The sequence below is a fragment of the Ictidomys tridecemlineatus genome, chromosome 1 (genome assembly GCF_052094955.1).
Source record: "Ictidomys tridecemlineatus isolate mIctTri1 chromosome 1, mIctTri1.hap1, whole genome shotgun sequence".
Classification (NCBI taxonomy): domain Eukaryota; kingdom Metazoa; phylum Chordata; class Mammalia; order Rodentia; family Sciuridae; genus Ictidomys; species Ictidomys tridecemlineatus.
In genome coordinates, this window is record NC_135477.1 from 124,681,886 (window position 1) to 124,698,833 (window position 16,948).

General features: G+C 37.8%; 1 long non-coding RNA gene and 1 pseudogene across 1 annotated transcript in view; both read left to right on the forward strand.

Moving 5' to 3' along the window:
• Positions 1-1,590: 1,590 nt before the first annotated feature.
• The window catches only part of LOC144366405 (uncharacterized), a 52,842-nt gene continuing 37,484 nt past the window's right edge, over positions 1,591-16,948 (forward strand). Inside the window, exon 1 of the long non-coding RNA XR_013425511.1 lies at positions 1,591-1,687. This is a non-coding gene — a long non-coding RNA (uncharacterized LOC144366405). The remainder of the gene's footprint in view (positions 1,688-16,948) is intronic.
• On the forward strand, positions 14,147-14,589 carry LOC101978097 (MORN repeat-containing protein 4 pseudogene; annotated as a pseudogene).

The window sequence follows — 16,948 nt, forward strand, 5'->3', positions numbered from 1 at the left end:
GAACTTGTTGCTCATCTGTATTTGCTTTTCATGTTCTACATTTTAGTCATTCTAATAAATGCATAGTAGTATCTCATTGTAGTTTTAATTTGCATTTCCTGATCACACACATAGAACTTCATTTTGTATGCTTACATGCCATCTGTTTATCTTCATTGATGAAGAATCTACTGAGGCCTTTGGCCCATTTTGTAAATTAGATTATTTGGCTTTCTATTGTTGACCAAAAAAAGTGTTCTTTGTGTATTTTGGATAATGGTTCTTTTCAGATAGGATCTCTTGAAAATATTTTCTCCCAGCTTATGTCTCATCTTTTCATTCTTTTGATTGCCTATTTTCTATTGGGATTTTTTATTGTGCTAAAAATCATATAGCATTAAAATTATCACCTGAACTATTTTTTTCCTTTTTAATTTTAATTTGTTATATATGATAGCAGAATTCATTATAATTCATATTACACATATAGAGCACAATTTTTCATATCTCTGGTTATACACAAAGTAAAATCACACCATCTGTGTCTTCATACAGGTGATGATGTCCATCTCATTTCACCATTTTTACTACTCCCATATCCCTCCTTTCCCCTTCCTCCTCTTTGCCCTATCTAGAGTAAACTTGAACTATTTTTAAGTGCCCACTTTAGTCTGTTAAGAATGTATACACTATTCTGTAATAGATTTCTAGAAATTTTTCATCTTGCAACATTAAAACTCTAATTCTGTGATCTGGCCTAACTTTTCTGATTACATATTTGAAAATACCAATATGAACTTCACCATTATGCATACCCACAAGGTGCTAATTTACATATATACATATACACACACAGATATAAATATGTAAATAGCAGAAAGATCAGCAGAGGGAAAAAGAGAAAGGAAGATGGAGAGAAGGAAAAGGGGAAGTACTGTGGACTAAATTAGAAAAATTATATTCTGTTTTTATAATTATGATGAACTGATCCTAATTGTATATATAAATAAAGATAACTAATAAAATTAATTAATTTAAAAACTCTAATTCTGCCTTTTCTTCCCTCTAGCCCTTGCTAAACATCTTTAGTCTTTCTGATCCTGTAATTTGACTAGTTTATTTTAGGTTAGTTTTGGTATCAGGGATAGAACCTAAGGGAACTTAATCACTGAGCCACATTCCCAGCCCTTTTTAAAATGTTTTAGATTTTAAGACAGGTTCTCACTAGGTTGCTTACAGCCTTTCTAAGTTGCTGACGCTGGCTTTAAACCTGAGATACCCCTGCCTCAGCCTCCTAAGATAATAGGATTACAGGTGTGTGCTACCATGCCTGGCTTGACTATTTTCCTATTATATTTACTTATTTAAATGGGGAAATAAAAATTGTATACATTTTTTATCTTCAAGATGATCTTTTGAAATATGTATACATTGTGAAATGACTAAATTGAACTAATTAACACATCTACTAATTCACGCTACTATTTTTTTGTGGGGAAAACACTTAAAATTCACTCAGTAATTCTCAAGAACAAAGGGTTGGGATTAACTATAGTCACTATGTATACAATAGATGTCTTGATCTTATTTCTCCAATTCAATTATAATTTCAGATCCTTTGACCAACATCTGTTCGACTCTCCACCCCACGTGGAAATCACCATTCTATTCTCTGCTTCAGTGAGTTCAACTTGCCTAGATTCCACATGTAAGTAAGATCATGTAGTATTGGTCCTTCTGTGCGTGGCTTATTTCACTTATCAAAATGTCCTCCAGGTTCATTCGCATTCCTGCCAATGACAAAATTCCTTTTACTGTAAGCTGAATAATTTTCCATTGTGTGGATATACCACAATTTCTTCATCCATTCCTCTGTTGATGGACACTGAAGTTGATTGCATATCTTGGCTAGAGTAAGCAATGCTGCAGTGAACATGGTAGTGTGAGTATCTTTTCGAGACACTGATTTCATTTAATTTGGGTAGGACTCAGTAGAGGGATTACGAGATCCTATGGTTAGATCTATTTTTAGTTTCTTAAGGAAGCTTCATACTCTTTTTTTCCCCCTAATGGCTGTTCTGAATGACCTTCCACCAACAGTGTTCAGGTGTTCTCCTTTCTCCTCCTTCACCAACACTTAGCACATGTCTTTTGATTAACAGTCATTCTCACAGGTGTAGAAAACATCTATCTCATTGTGGTTTTAATTAGTTTCCCTGATAAGTAGTAATGTTGAACCATTTTTTTTTCATGGTGATAATTTAAGTTCTTTTTGGAGAAATATCTCTTCAGCACTTTTCCCTGTTTTTTAATCAGGCTCTTTACTCTCATGCTATTGAGTTGAGCTTCACATATGTTTTAGATACTAACTGCTTATCAGATATATGGTTTGCAGATATTTTTTTGCATTCTGCAGATTATCTTGTCACTTTTTTGACTTTTCTCTTGTCCATGAAGAAGGTTTTCAGTTTGATGTAATCTCATATGTTTATTTTGGCTTTTGTTACCTGTTCCTCTAGAATCATATCTAAAAAATGATTGCCCAGCTCAATATTCTGGGGCTTTTTCTTAATATTGTTCTAGTACTTTTATAATTTCAAGTCATATAGTTTAGTCTTTAATCCATTTTTTAGTTGCTTTTTGTATATGGGTGAGAGAAGGGTCTAATTTCATTCTGAATGTGGCTGTACAGTTTCCCCAACATCATTTATGGAAGCAGTTATAAGTGTTCTTGACATCTTTGTCAAAAATTAACTGACAATAAAAAAATCAAGTAACAGTAAATGGGTGGACATATTTATAAGCTCTTTATTCTGTTCCATTGGTCTATGTATCTGTTTTTAGGCAAGTATCATGCTGTTTTTGTTGATATAGCTTTGTCATATATTTTGAAGTCATGTGGTAAGATGTCTCTAGGTTTGTTCTTTTTTCTCAAAATCACTTTGACTATTTCAGGTCTTTTGTGTTTTGATGTGAATCTTTGGATATTTTTTCTATATCTGAGAAAAAATATTATTAAAATTTTGATAGAAATTGCATTAAATCTATAATTTACTTTTGTTACTTTACATTGCAAAAACTATTATTTTTTCCAATCTATATACATAGAATATCTTTCAAATTATTTGTGTCTTCTAATTTTTTTTCATCAGCATTTTATAGCTTCCCTTGTACATATTTTTCAGTTCTTTGGTTAAATGTATATCTATGTGGTTTGTTATGGTTTAGATGTGGTGTCTCCCAAATGCTAACATGTTAACAATGCAAGGAGGTTTGTAGGAGACATAATCGGCTTATAGCCTTAACCTAATTGTGTAATCAATCCCTTAGGGGATTAACTGAGTGGTAACCGGTGGCAGGTGGGGTATGGCTAGAGGAAGTGGTTAACTGGGGACATGACTTTGGGGTATATATTTGTATCTGGCAAGTGGAGTCTTTCTCTGCTTCTTGATCAACATGTGAGCTGTTTCCCTCTGCCACACTCTTCTGCCATGGTGTTCATCCTCACCTTGAGCCCCAAGGAGTAAAGTCTGCTGTCTATGGATTGAGATCTCTGAAACTGTGAGCCCCCAAATAAATCTTTCCCCTGCTACAGTTGTTCCACCTGAGTCTTTCAATCACATCAGTGAAAAAGCTGACTAAAAACATTGTAGTTTTGAAGTTGTTATAACATGATTTTTTTTTGTTTGGGATACTTTGTTTCCAGGCTATAAAAACACTAGTAGTCTTTGTTAATTTTGCATCTTGCAATTATTGAATTTTTAAATTATTTCTAATTTGGTTTTGGTGAAATTTTTAGGGTTTTCCATATAGAAGATAAGGTTACCTGCAGATAGGAACAACTTACATTTTCCTTTCCAGTTTGGATGCTTATTTCTCTCATTTGATTTATTGTTTTAGATAAGGATTCCAGTAGTATAACTAATAAATGTAGCAAGAGTAGGGATCGCTGTCTGTTGTCATAATCTTAGAGGAAAAGCTTTGAACTCTACACAGTTGATTATGTTAGCTGTGTTTTTCATACATACCCTGTGTTGTGTTGAGGCACATTTTTTCATACTTAATACTTAATGGGTTGAGAGTTGTTATTACAAAAAGATACAGATGTCGTCAAATTCTCTTTCTGCATCTGTTGAGATAATCATATTGTTTTTGTTAATGTGGTGTATTACACTTACGGTTTATTCATATTGAAACATCTTTGCTTCTTGGGATATATCTTACTTTAACAAAATGAACAATTCCTTTGAATTTTTTTTAAAAATTTGAATCCAATCTGTTAATATTTTTTGAGGATTTTCACATCTATGTTCATCATGGATATTGGCAGATATTGTTGTTTCCTCATCTAGCTTTATTTTCAGAGTAACATTGATCTTATAAAATGAGTTTGGAATTATTTTCTCCCCTTCAATTTTTTTGGAATAGCTTGAGAAACTTTGTTATTTGTTTTTTAAGTGTTTGGTGGAAGACAGCAGTGAAGCCATCAGTTCTTGAGATTTTCTTTAATGAGAAGTTTTTTTTTTTCTTTTTTCATTGTTGAGTCAGTGTTTTTAATTGTAATTGGTTTTGTCAGATTTTTTTTCTCTTTATTATTGAGGCTTGGTAGACTATATATATCTAGGAATTTATACATTTTTCTTCAGTTATCCACCTTAGGGGGGAATTGCTCATCATAGTCTCTTATGATCCTTTCCTTTTTTGTAAATTTTGTAAAATTCTTCCTCTTTCTTTTCCAATTTTATTTTAGAGGTTTTTCTTTGTTTTTCTCAGTCTGATGAAAGGGTATTCAATTTCATTTATCATTTTAGAGAACCAAATCAGATTTGTTATTTCTTTTCTATTGTTTTTTATTTATTATTATTATTATTAGGCTCTAGTTTATTTATCTCTACTCTGATCTCTATTATTTCCTTCCTTTTACTGGTTTGGGGTTTTGTTTGTTCTCATTTTTTTAGTTGATTTGTAATATGAGTTTTTGAGATTTTTTTTTAAATTAGTTATTTATTACATGAACCTCCATCCTAGAATTGATTTGGCCATATCCCGCATGTTTTGGAACATTATGTGTCCATTTTTGTTTGTCTTGGTGTATTTTTTTAATTACTATTTTAATTTATTTTTGTTACCTTGGTTTTTCATAAGCATTGTTGCTTGACTTCCATGTGTATTCAGCCTTTCCTGAACTCTTCCTTTTAATTGATTTCTAGTTTCATGCTGTTATGGTTTAGTTATGAAGTATCACCAAAAATTCCTGTGTGAGAAAAATGTAAGAATAGTCATAGATGAAATGATTAGATTATGAGAGTTGTCAACTAATCGGTGGATTAATCCACTGATATGGATTAATTGGGTGGTAACCATAGGCAGGTGGGATGTGAATGGCAGAAGTTGGTCACTGGAGGTGTGCTTTTGGGGTGTATGTCTTCTCCATGGTGAGCAGAGTTCTCTTAGCTTCCTGGTTGCCACTCTCTGGGCTGCTTTCCTCTGACACATCCTTCTGCTGTGATGTTCTTCCCCACTGCATGTCCAGAGTTAGGGAGTCAGATGGCCATGGGTTGAGACCCCTGAAACAATGAGACAAAATGAACTTTCCTTCCTTTAAGTCGTCCTTGTTTGGTCTTTTGGTCACACTGATACAAAGCTGACTAAATTAAAAGTAATACCAAGAAGCAGGGTCATTGCTGTGACTAACTTGAACACGTGATTCAAAAGCAAAAGCCTTTGGAACTAGTTTGTAGAGTAAGAAATTTTGAAAAGTTCACAGATATAAGCTGGAAAATCTCTAGAAAGTTGCAAGCAGAATTTAACGGGAAATTCTAGTGTGAATTTAGAAGACCAGAATGCCAATAGGACTGTGTACCATAAAGACTGGATTTATGACAGGAGGACTCTATTGAAAATTGACCATTCATGTTACAGTCTGGTAAAGAATCTGTCTACATTTTTCCCAAGTTCTGAGAATTTCTGAGAGACTGAATTTAAAAGTGATGGACTAATTAAACTGGTGAAGGAAATTTCAAGGCAGAACAACATTCAGGCAGTGGTATGGAAACTTTTAAGAAAAGTTAACTGTAATAATCAGGGGTAGAAAGCAAAAGAAAAAAAAAGATCTGAGAAGGTTGTAGTTTGGCCAGAACAGTGTGAGTAAAACTGGGACTAAGTGTGTCAGTGTGTTATGCTTGTTAAACTGAGGATAGCCACTAAAGAACTGCTAATTACTTTAGCCAGAAACAATAAAAATTACAGTTTGAGGGCATCTCAAGAATTGGCAAGACCATACACATCTCAGGTTTAAGGGTGTAGAAGTAAAAAAATCATTTGAGAAGAAACCATGCATGTATCCTACATGCACAGAAAGGCCTAGGAAGTTTTTTTCATCATGTTTATCCAATTAGGCACTCAGAGGCTGCATAGTCATGATCCCAGGAGGCTTGGACTAATTGGGTGGTAACCATATTAGCTACTGCTTAATATGTCAGTAGACCTTGGTATCAACCATGTGGTACTGCTATGCAGGAGCATATGATGCTGGAGTTTGGAGGTCTTCGAGATTTTCACTGAGATTAATAAGGAAGGCCTGGGAGGCCAAGCAAAGTATAGCATCAGTGGGATCCCTGCAGGCAGATCCCTGGTGAAGGTGATGCATAAAATATGAGAAGAAAATCAAAGCTGTGGTGGAGACCCCTGAGATTAAGAGATGTCAGTAATATGGAGCATTTGTTAGGAAAGCTGAAGGAAGCAAGTGAAGACAAGCCAAACAAGAAACTACATGGCCTGCAAACTGCAAGGCTGTAGAGACAGAGGTCTGCCAACCCTTTGCAAAGAGCATTATGATGTCATATGCTCCAGATGCTGGACTTGGAGCTACAGGACTTATTTCCCTAGCTGGATTTTGCCCTATCCTTTTTCATGCCCCTATTTTTCCCTTGTGGAATGGAAATGTTTACTTTGTATCATTCTATATTTGGTATATTCTCTAAGTGTCAACATAAATGGTGACACTTGAAGAGGCTTGAGGTATGGCTATTGAAGCAGAAAATAAGGACAGAATTCTTTAATCTAAACCCAGCCCAGCTAGCCTCAACTCTCAGTTCTAATCCCAAATCCATCACTTTCAACTTCATCCTCCTCCATGTTTCTCCTGGGGGCACAGCCCTTTTTTGTTAGTGTGTGTGCCAAGTCAGTCTTTGGTTTCACTGATGTCTTTACATTTCCTCAAACTAGACCACATGGATGGTGCAATGCCCCCTAATACTTAGTCTTGAACCCTAGAAGAGTCCATCTTGTATTTTGGTCTTTCTGATGCTTCTCTTGAAAACTTGCTTTTGATATTTACAGGGGAAACCATACAATAGTTTGTCTTGAGTCTCAGATAATATTTTGGACTTGGACTTTGGGGCAATTCTGGAACTCTTAAAACTATGAGGACTGTAGGAAACTAAATTTATTTTGTACTATGACATGGACATGAGTTTTGGGGGAACCAGGAGTGGAATGCTATGATTTTGATATTAGGTATACTTCCAAAGCTCATGTGTGAGACAATGCAAGGATGTTCAGAGATGAATTGAATAGTTTCTGAGAGTTGTAACATAATTGATGTATTAATCCTTTTCATACAAATTAACCGGGTTGTAACTGTAGACAAATAGGGTGTATTTGGAAAAAGTAGGTCACTGGGAATATATATTCTCTTTCTGGTGAGTACAACTCTCTGCTTCCTGGTTGCCATGTCCTGTGCTATTTTCCCTCATTACACATTTCCACCGTGATGTTCTGCCTCATCTTGGGCCCAGAGCTAGGCAGTCAGCTGACCTTGTACTGACCTTTTGAAACCATGAGCCCGAATAATTTTTTTTTTCCCTCAAGTTATTCTTGTTGGGTGTTCTAGTCACAGTGAAGCTTAGCCAACTAAAACACCAACTATTGTGATCACAAAAGATGCTTTACATAATTTAAATCTTCTTATATTTGTTAAGACTTTGTTTTGTAACCTAACATATAATGTCTCCTGAAGAATCTCCGTGTTTGCTTTAGAAAAATTTGTATTTTGTTGCTGTTGGATGAGATGTTCTGTATATACGTTCTTTTCTACTTGATATACAGAACAGTTTATAGCTGATGTTTTCTTATTGGATTTTCCTTTGAACAATCTGCCCATTGCTAAAAATGGGGTACTGAAGTCTCTTGCTATTATTATATTATGGCCTATCTCTTTCTTCAGATCTTTTAATATTTGTTTCATATATTTAGATACTTTAAAGTTGGCTGTATATATTATTTACAATTGTTACATTCTCTTGATGAAGTTGCCCATTCATTTTATAAAGTCTAACTTCCATGAGATACCTATCCCTGTTTTTGTTTCCATTTACATAGAATATATTTTTTCAGAACCTTCACTTTAAATTTATGTGTGTCATTAAAGGTGAAGTGAGTCTCTTATAGGCAACCACCACTCTATATTCTTTGGTTGGAAACTAAGTATGTGGTGTTAGGGATACTGAAGACTAGGTCCCTGAGGTCTAAGGTTTAGGTGCTCCAGCAGACTCAGAAGTGGTATAGAGTTTGGGTCTGTGGGAGAAAGATAAGACCCTGGTTCTGCTTGAGCAGGCCTAGACCTGGGGTCTGCCTGAACTTGGTGCCTCCATGAATGGCTTTGGCTTGAGGCCATGAAGCACTGGAGTCTGTATCTGTGAATGCTGTCCTGGTGCTGGAGGACACAGGTGCCAACCAGGTTTGGGGGAAGGGCTAGAAACTGGTGCTATATGGGCTCACCTGTCTCTGGACTGGTCAGAAATCTGGGGAAGACCTGGAGCCTGAGACCTGAGATTAGCTTAGAGTCTGGCCTAGTGATAATCTGACTGGTGCTACAGGGTGATTTGGTTTTGGCCTTCCTGAAACCTGGGGCCATGAGTGCCAGTCCCATGCTGGGTGTCATCTGAAACTGGTTTATTTGTATTGCCACTCTTCAGAAGCCACTGCAGAACAGTAGACATTTGATGGTCCATCTAAAGACCAAGAATCTTGGCCCATTGATGATCTGTCTATAAGTGGATTTGCTCTTGTTTGAACTGAAGGGAGGGTGTGGTAACATGAGAGAACTCGAGAAAAACTATCAGCAACCATTTTTACTTCAGTATAGTTGGCAAAGTGATTTCCATTGCCCTAGGCAAAACTTGACTGATTGAGACCAATTAGTGTTCAGCTCAATGAACAATTATTTCTCTTGATCTTTGTCTCTTTGCTTATAAATAATGGGACGCTCAAGGGAGCTTAGCTTTGGTCTCATACTGGATTTCTTTCTGCTTCAATCTGAGAGACATTATTGTCAGATTCATGGTTTTAAATTAAAATGTCTAGTACACTGAACTATTTTGTAGCTATCTTTATTCATTTTTTATTTCTTATGCCTATGGATGTTGGGGTATTTGATCTAAGTTTTATGAGAATATATGGATACATATTATTTTTAGATTTGAACTGTGTGTGTGTGAGTGTGTGTGTGTGTGTGTGTGTGTGTGTGTGTGTGTGTGTAGTGGGAGGGGAGTTTCTTTTGTTTTAGACTTTTTTTTGGTCCTGGTCTGTAACGTATGATACTACTACAAGATTGTAAAGTGAATGAAGTCCTAAAACAGTACTCTGCAACCATGTCTGTATCTGAAAGAACTTAGATTAAAAATTGTGGGAGGAAAGTGAAGACATTTTACAATATGGCTTTTTGGATTTTGATCACCTTTAGTGATAAAGAGCACCTGGTTGACTTGATAAGAAGATAGGAAAACACAAAAATGACCATGTTAGAATCTAAGGTATAGAGTTTTTATAGATAGCATTTAATCTCCCTGATAAATTAAAGAATATTTCCAATGAACTTGTATTTATTCTATAAGAAGAAGGTTCTAAGGTGTCCATATGCAGCTTGTTTTTGGTTTTGGTCTGAGAGAAGTTTAGGATTTTCCTTTTGCGTCTGTTACAGACGTAGCTCTGTCCAAGAGGCTGTAAGTGGCTATTATAAGGAGTTGCCCAAGTGGACAGAGAGACCACGGGGCTCAGCAAAGGTGTTTTGCTCCACCAAAGCCTTCCATTGTCATGGACCTCAGCTCAGTCAGTACCTCACCCGTTCTTTCCTTCCCTTCCTCTCTTCTAATGGATGAAGAAATCTTTCTAACACACAAATGACAGAATTAATCATTCACCCCTCTAGGATTCTTTACAGCAACATGGTAATACTTCAATTGTGCTTATTAAATAAGGTGTATCTATTATAGATATTTGTGTATTTTATCTATCCAACACTGGCCTTTGGGTTCCTTCAGAAGGAAATCAATGTTATATTTAACTTTCTATCCATAATGCTTGACGTATGATTTTGAAATAAATGCATCTAATCCATATTATTTAATATAGTATCTCTCCCTAAAATTTTAGTTTGTTTGGAAATGCTAACTTCTTTGAATTGCTACAGTAGTTATTACCCATACCATATATTCTAGGTCTTCTTTGGCAGTATTTTATATTTATCTAAACTGGGTTATCTTTATAATCTTCAGAGGCAATGGATTCTGAAGATGCACAACCCAAGTTGTGCGTCTGCAGTATCGGCCTCTGAGCCATTCACGTTTCCTTGCTCTCTCAAACCATTTTGAACGTTCCTGTGAGGCCCACCTGGAGACCTCAATTATGTAACTGATGAACTCTCATATGCTCTTGTGCACATGTGATGCCATAAATCTTGACAATGGAACTATCTTTGAGTAGTGATCCATTCACCTTTGCAGTTGACTTTAATAGCTATTCTTGCATTTGAGTATTCTCTTAATATATTATCAGTTCACTGAACACCAGGTCCATCTTATTTTGGTGAGTAAGAATAGCTATCTTTGAGCTATTGAAGCTGCCATGTGCCTGCTTCTAGAAATAAGAGACAGAGAAACATTTTAAAGTATTAATGTGTCAATTTCTTCCCAGCTTCTCTCAGCCCACTGCAGTTCTTATACCCTGACACATTTTTCTGTTTCTCCCAGTCAACAGGTATAGGCAAGCACTCACTAGCAAGGAGAAGTCAAACCTGCAGATATGAAACCATGAAACAACCAAGACGTAAGCAAAACTCCTTAGATTAAGCAAGTACAGAGAGATTTAAATTCAAGATGGAGGAGAAGAAGAATCCTGTGGAAATAGAGGGTGAAATTTTGAAACTTTGCCTTTCTGGAGCAAGGACTGTTCCTACAAGAGACTCTTAGACAGATGTGTATTTGTACAAGGCTCTTTCTTATGGCCCTCCATTCAGGTCCAATTGTAACCACCAGTCATCTGAAGTCCTTTTGATACTTATTTTTGTCCCTAAACTGTCTTAGCCCTAACACATCTCCTTTGGACAATCTCCTTTTTTATAGCCAGAAGATTATTAAATGCTTTCTGCTTCCCAATTGGAGTCTCATATTCATTGAGGAGAAATAAATTAAAGGAGCAAAAGGTCTCATCCCTGACCAGCGTGGAAATGAACTGAGACATAGGTAGGCTTTTGTGAGAAATGATTTCTCATACTCAAAACTTGTACAATAGATAGTTTCAGTCCCAGATTTCAGATGAAGAAAAATCGCAACCAGGTATATCTTATTTCTAAGTGTAAGCACTTCTTTCATACCAGATTTTTCACTTTTTAATCTTTCTTTTGCCTTCTTTCTGCCTCTTCTATCTCACCTGTATCCTTTCATCTTTATTTCCTTCTCTTTTCCTTATTTCCTCCCATCTTTGCTTCTCCCCGTCTCGTTTTCAGCTTGTTTTATTACATGATCCTTGGTCATAGTGTGTCCTTTGCTAAGCACTAGAGGCACCAAGTCAGATAAGTCAGAGACACTACCCTAATGGGTGTGCAGCACTTAGAAAGGCTGACTGTGCTTTGGGGCAGGTAGAGTTGCCTTTATTATGTTCTGGAGGGTTTACAGGGATCCAGCAACTGACCCATTCCTCTTCACCATCTCTGAGCAGATGATAGAAAAGGAGGGGACAGATTTTTAAAGCCTTAACAGGGCTATAAAAGTAACAGGATATCATCTAACCCACCTGATACTCATAAGATGAATTTACCTCTATCTATCTATCTATCTACCTATCTATCTATCATCAATCATTTCAGTGTTGTGAATGAAACCCAGAGTCATACATATAAGGCAAGTGTGCACATGCTCTACTGCTGAGCAACCTCCCTAGCCCTGAATTCACTTTTAAAAACACCTAACCACAGCAGAGGTCAAGTAACCACTGGTTCCTTTCAAGTCCATTCTCCATTGGGAACTTTCCCAATGATCCAAGATTAGTGTTGGAAGGATACCTTTTAAATTTTTTTGACAGTATATTTTATCCATAGTGAGGGAAAAAAATCAATTGACTTCTAGATCCAATGGTGTTCAATCACGAATTTTCAGCAAAGAAACCTTACAAATTCAGAAACCAAACAAGTTCTCTGACCTTTTCTAGGAATGCCCTAGGTTCTATAAACTTTCTACCATTTCCACAAAGGGGTTATGACTGATTTGGATATCGATTAAACAGCCATGATACCCCAATGCCAGGAAAAACACAAATTTTTAAGAAATACGCTCCATTCAATTTTTCCTGTATATAAGTCTAGATAAGAAGTCATCACTTCATTAAAAATAGAAGTCGTGTTTTACCCCAGTTGCTGCTAACAGTATGCGGAAGCTATAAAATAATCTACTCACAAATCCTCTAAAACCAAACATTAATCCCTTTTGCTAACAACTAAATAAAACAGTGTCTTTAAAATATTAAAGCATTTTTTGAGCATGCACAATTAACTGATTAAGCTACCAAATGTGTAATTATCCTATTATGAGAAAGGGAGAAAAATTAAGATTAGATACAGCCTTTTCTAGAAAGAGTAATTAAACCATTACATCAAAGAAACCTGAATGACATTTAAATAAAAGAATCAGAGGAGATAGGGAATATTTTATTACAATGTAGGGAGAGAAATGCTTGACATGAACGAATTGTTGAAGGAAAATAAGGACAGGAAAAGGGAAGGGAGACAGATAGGAAAGAGGGTACGAAACATTTATTTGAATATACAGAGGAATATAATTGGAACCCTTGGTAAGGGGTGTTTATTTCCACAAATTTTTTTCCTGGAGAGTAGAATAATATATTATACAATCAAATGACCTCTTGGATGAAATCCTGGAGAGATAGATTGTGGAGAAATAGTTGTTTTAAGAAAAACTGAGAGATAGTAACTGACCTTTTTTTGTTTCCATTTAGGCTATAAGCAAAATTTAAAAAGCGTTCTCAAAGAACTATACTATCCCAGAGAAAGACTTTATGATGCCTTGAACCTCAGCTTGTTGAGAGATGATGAATAATATTGGTGGGATTGTCTTCCAAAAATATTCAGCCAATTCTTCCTCTTCTCTCTGTGTATTCATTCAAAACGTGGCATCAGACACCTGCTGTATGTCCAGCATCTCCTGGGCACTGGCCATAGCAAGAAGATAACCCTCTCCTCTGTCCTAACCTGGCCCCATTTTTTTCTTTATGTAAATTATTTCTTTCACTCCTCTCCTGATTTCTAGTGGGGTCTATGTTATGGTTTTTACAAATTGCTTGATTATTACAGAAAAGGCATTTTATGGTATACCTGCCTTCAGGATTTTATTCAAAACTCTTTTTTAAAAAAAAGGTTTACTTTCTGTTCACACAGTTCTGTCATTCCCTCCAGACGCAACCCCTCACGCTCTGACAGCTAGCTAACCCGGGTGCTGCGCGCTCTCCCGAGTGGTCTAAACTGCAGTGCTGGGCTTGGTACCCTCCCCAGGCAGCCGCCCTTGGGTCAGGACATCAGGATGAAGCCGCGCTCCCCAGCCCAGGTCATCTGCTTGGCTCCTCTGTCCCTACCTGGCTGACCATTCTCTCGCAGCCCCCCTCACCCGTGCTGCCAGCCGACCGGGACTCAGCCTTTCGGGACTACTGTCGCGCCCCAACGCAGGGCTTCGGCGGCAGAGAACTGTGTGAACAGAAGAAGGCTGCGGGGCTGGAGAGCAAACCCAGGGACCTTATACTAGTTTCCCTGGAACAAGATGGGATACCACTCTGGAAGTTTCATGTAGCCTTTCATCTTTTTCTTCTGTAAGCTGTCACCATGACCCTGACAAAAGGTTCTTTCACCTAGTCCAGTGGGGAGGAATATCGTGGCGAGTGGAAGGAGGGCCGCAGGCATGGTTTTGGTCAACTGCTGTTTGCAGATGGTGGCACCTAGCTGGGTCATTTTGAGAATGGGCTCTTTAATGGCTTTGGGGTACTGACCTTTTCAGATGGTTCAAGGTATGAGGGGGAGTTTGCCCAGGGCAAGTTTAATAGCGTTGGAGGAGTCTTCATTCGGCATGATAGCATGACCTTTGAGGGGGAATTTAAAAATAGCAGCATAGATGGTTTTGGCCTGCTGACTTTCCCTGGTGGTTCTCTTAGAATACCCTGCAAGGAAGGTCTATTTGAGAACAATAAGCTGCTGCAGCGGGAGAAGTGTTCCGCAGAGGTTCAGCAGCCCAGAGTGCCTCCAAGTCCACCAGAAATCTTACTGCTTGATGGGGCAGTGGGCACAGTTGGAATAGTGTCAGTAAAGCCCATGACCACCTGAGATGAACAGAATGAACCAGATCTCAGATGAGATGAGGATGATCACGGAGCTGAAGCCTGTGATATGCCCTATCACCTGCCAATCAGCAATTTGATCACAGAAAGTGCTAAGGATTTTGGCCCAAAGACCCCGCAGTGGTTAGCAGTTCTGTCTTCCTGATGCTCATTAGCTAAAGACAGGAGCTGTGTTTTCTTACTTTCCGACATTTCCTGTTCCTGAGACCTGGGGTTGCCCAGTACAGACTGGCTGTGGCCTTCACTCCATTTACTGCCAAGTGGTTCAGAGTCTCCTCATTCTGCCTATGTTTGGGGCACATGATCCTACTCCCCATTTAGGGCCAAGGCTGTGTGCTGCCCTGGCAAAATGAGAAACAAGATAGACAGTACAGTGACCCTGTGAAAGATGGGCCAGAGTTTCTCAGTACATGAGCCATTCATTCAGTGCAGTTTGAATCCTGGCTCCAGGTTCCCACTTTGTCTGATCAGACTAGTCTTTGTGTCTGCTTATTTTCCCTGTGAAGGATCTGGTAAGAGTGTTGTTTTCTTCTTCCTTGACTTTACAAGTCATGTTCCTTACTTGAGTTAGGGCATATAATCCAATCCCCATTTGTGTCTCTCCATCCTTAGTCTATCAGACAGAATCCCTTTGTGGCATAATCAAGAAAGAAACTGATATAATAGTAACCTTGTAAGTTGTATTCGTTACTCACTTCAGGTTAAGGGGCAGACATATCCAGCCTTGAGACCTTCCTAGGGAGTGGACTGAGTGTTGGGGAAGGCCTGCATCAATGCAGTTCTTTCCCTGTAGGTGGTAGATCAGACTCACCTACACCCCCGGGTGGAAGTAGACTCACACCCACCCAGGGACTGCGGTGAACTAAAAGCATTGGCTGTTCCTTGCATTTGGCTTGCTATGACTCTCCCACCAAGAGCCTTGATCTTCAGGCCTTGGTCAGATCTTGGCAGGTGGAATCCCTGTACAGTTCATCATGGGGCCTCCAGCTCCAGTTACTGCAGGACCCAGACACACTCCCAGCTCCCATCCTCACACTGAATCTCCCTCAACAGCAGACTGTGGTGGAAATTATAACTGTGTGCCTCTATTTATTCTGTGAACTATATTGTAGAATCAAGTGTTTGTAGAAATAGACAAATCACCAGATCTGCCTAAAAAAAAAAAAAAGGTTTACCTTGAGTTCTTGTTTTTTTTTTCTAATTATCACAAATCAATTATATGCATTTAATGAGATTCAGTGTGATATTTCCATACACTGAGACAAGCATCCCTTTATCATATTCAACTCTCCTTCTTGCCTCCTGTCCCCACAATCCCCAGCACCCTTTCCAATTCCTAGCAATCACTATTCTATTTTCAGGTCAACTTCTAAAACAATCACCTGTGATTTTAAAGTTCTGTGCCTTTCAGCAACTGGGACAAACTGCCTGATACCTAAAACTTACATTCATTTACAACCTTGGAAGGGTTAGCTCTGGGACTCTGAGTGCTTTGGTTTTTTTTATTTTGTATTTCCCTTCCAGCGAAGTCGCCCTCCTTTTTGACTCTTGGTACACCTGGGACTTACCATAGATTATCTAACAGAATATGTACTTTCAGAGACATTCCAAATGATGTTGGGCTCTGTTCCCAGAGAACTTACTGGAAACCTCAACTTCACAGAAATAGGCCAAGTGTTATGAGCCTCTTTGACTTGTGTGGGAGGGCCCAGGCAGCAGTAACCAAGCAGTCTTCTAGGGAGATGAAGGTCAGGAAAAAAAAAATCCTCACTGATTATTCCAAATATCAACTGAAAAAAAAAGTATCAATCTGTGTTAGAAACCAAGGAGGGGGATATATATCTCATTTCCATTTTGTATCAAAGAAAATTTTCTAATAAAAATCTCAGGGCAAAGAGGAGAAGACATTGGTAGGCTTAGATTATTAATGAAACTCTCCACTCCAGATTCAGGTGGGCCATTTTATGTAATATTGATAGATCTCCAGCATCAGGGTTCCTAGGCATCTCACTGGGCAAAAGGGGAAAAAAAATAGAATTACATTAAATGACAGGACACTTAATCTATCTAAAATCATTGCTCTCTCCCTTAGGTTTCCTGTTTAATACTAAGAACTAAATTAGATTATGGGGTAAGTGATCTGTTTAGGGATGAGCCTTTGATGGTAGTTGCTGGGCTTAGTGATGTAAGTGGAGCTTACTTTTATCGATCCTGGTCACAAACTTGTCCATATTATTTAAAGAGATCTTGAAAATACATTTTTTTCCAATCCTCCCTCCACAATATAAGTCTC